At 41.1% G+C, this 2638-nt stretch overlaps 1 pseudogene; it reads left to right on the forward strand.

The window, feature by feature from the left end:
- The first annotated feature begins 1007 nt into the window (after positions 1–1007).
- LOC110314894 lies at positions 1008–2354 on the forward strand (annotated as a pseudogene).
- The last annotated feature ends 284 nt before the right edge of the window (positions 2355–2638 follow it).

The raw sequence follows: 2638 nt of genomic DNA on the forward strand, positions 1-2638 counted from the left end.
GCCAGAAATGAGATCTTTACCAGAAGCTCTGTCACTTCTCCAGGCCGCCCTCTCCCTGACAGTGCACCGGAGCAAAGATGGCCCTCCTCATGATTTGCATTTTTATATGCTACCTTTGGGATTTGAAAATGAGAAGCAAATACTGAAAATGACAAAATATTGGTGATCATTTAGAAAAATATGGTAATTTCTAAAACAAAATTTAAAAGCTCTATTTTTTGAATACCTCAATTTACATTCCAAGTTGCGTATGAAGACAAGAAAGAAAGGAATTACAAAAAAAGTGCTCATATAAACACAGACATTAATGCATATATAGAAGCACACATATATGTATATATTTGTACATATGAGTGTATGCACACATGTATGTATTTATGTATGGGGAATACATACATTAAAATGTAAAGTACATTTGGGAAGTACAAACTTCAGGTCAGACAAAATTGTTATATAGAAAAAAAGACAACTGTCTGTAGAAAACTTAAAGGAAAAGACATCAAAAACAAACCAAATTTTACATGAAATTATATATTCATAATGATTTGATACAGAGTATAATTAATTAATTCAATAAAATGTCCAAAAGAACATTCTACACATCCAAGTGGATGTGGAAATAATGAGTTAAAATACATGAAAGTGCTTATTTGCTAAAAAAAAAAAATTACAATTAAAATCCAGAACTTCATTAAATAATAGCCTATAAATGAAAATGTGCTAACACAGCCAGCAAGAATGAAAATGATAAAGAATTGAATTTATGTGGTTTGCTGACTTAATCTCAGCTACATAAGAGGAAATATTAATTGTTTAGAACTAAAAAACTGAGTCTAAAATAAAACTTAGCTAGTGGATATAAAGATGGATTACAACCAAAAATGCAATGCATAGAAATTATGTATTCAAGGCAGGTTCTCTTATATGGACCGCCTAAGAGTCATGCTGTAAGAAGCAACACCTCCTCCTTGCCTCCACCATTCCCTAGCAGTCTCAAAACAGCAACCATGAGTGTGTGCATCTCTATCTACATTGGCCAGGCTACTGTCCAGATCAGCAATGTGTGCTGGGAACTCTCCTACCTGGAACATAGCATCCAGCCACATGGCCAGATGCCAAGTGACAAGACCATTGTTGGAGGAAATGACTCCTTCAACACCTTCTTCAGGGAGACAAGAGCTGGCAAGTATGTTCCCCGGGCAGTGTTCGTAGACCCACAGTTAGAGATGAAGTTTGCACTGGCACCTTCCGCCAGCTCTTGCACCCTGAGCAGCTCATCACAGGCAGGAAAGATGCTGCCAATACCTATGCCCGTGGAAACTACACCATTGGCAAGGAGATCCTTGACCTCATCTTGGACATGATTCGCAAGCTGGCTGACCAGTGCATGGGTCTCCAGGCCTTCTTGATTTTCCACAGCTTTGATGGGGGAAATGGCTCTGGGTTCACCTCCCTGCTAATGGAGCGTCTCTATTGATTACCAAAAGAAGACGAAGCTGGAATTCTCCATTTTACCCAGTCCCCCCCCCCCAGATTGCCAATGCTGTGGTTGAGCCCTACAATTCCATACTCACCACCCACATCACCCTGGAGCACTCTGATTGTGCCTTCATGGTAGACAATGAGTCATCTATGATATCGGTCCTACAAACCTCGAAATTGAGCGCCCAACCTACACTAACCTAAACAGGTTGATAGGTCAAATTGTGTCTTCCATCACTGCTTCCCTCAGATTTGATGGGGCCCTGGATGTTGATCTGACAGAATTCCAGACCAACCTGGTACCCTACAGTCAAATCTACTTCCCTCTGGCCACGTATGCCCCTGTCATATCTGCGAGAAAGCCTAACATGAGCAGTGTTCAGTAGCAGAGATCACAAATGCCTGCTTAGAGCCAGCCAACCAAATGGTGAAATGTGACCCTCACCAGGTAAATACATGGCTTGCTGCTATACCATGGTGATGTGGTTCCCAAAGATGTCAATGCTTCCATTGCCACCAACAAGACCAAGCATACCATCCAGTTTATGGACTGGTGCCCCACTGGCTTCAAGGTTGCCATTAATTACCAGCCTTCCACTGTGGTACCTGGTGGTGATCTGGCTAAGGTTCAGGGAGCTGTGTGCATGCTGAGCAACACCTCAGCCATTCCTGAGGCCTGGGCTCAGCTAGATAACAAGTTTGATCTGATGTATGCCAAGTGTGCCTTTGTGCCCTGGTATGTGGGTGAGAGCATGGAAGAGGGTGAGTTCTCTGAGGCCTGTGAGAACATAGCTGCCCTCAAGAAGGATTATGAGGAGGTTGGTGTGGATTCTGTGGAAGGCAAGGGTGAGGAAGAAGGTAAGGAATGCTAAATTAAATGTCACAAGGTGCTGCTTACACAGGGATGTTTATTCTGTTCCAACATAGAAAGCTGTGGTCTGATTTGTTAATTTGTATGTGGCAACGTGTGCTTTCATACAGTTACTGACTTATGGATGATTTTTCAGAGACCCAAGCTGTCCACTTCACGGATGGGTTTTAAATAAAATACTCCCTGTCTTAAAAAAGAAGAAGAAATTATGTATTCAAATAGAGTCTTTTACTTAGAATATAAAAGAAAAATAAAATTCAAAATAAATAAAATCACACCATTAAC

This window comes from Mus pahari, unplaced genomic scaffold (genome assembly GCF_900095145.1).
Source record: "Mus pahari unplaced genomic scaffold, PAHARI_EIJ_v1.1 scaffold_15231_1, whole genome shotgun sequence".
Classification (NCBI taxonomy): domain Eukaryota; kingdom Metazoa; phylum Chordata; class Mammalia; order Rodentia; family Muridae; genus Mus; species Mus pahari.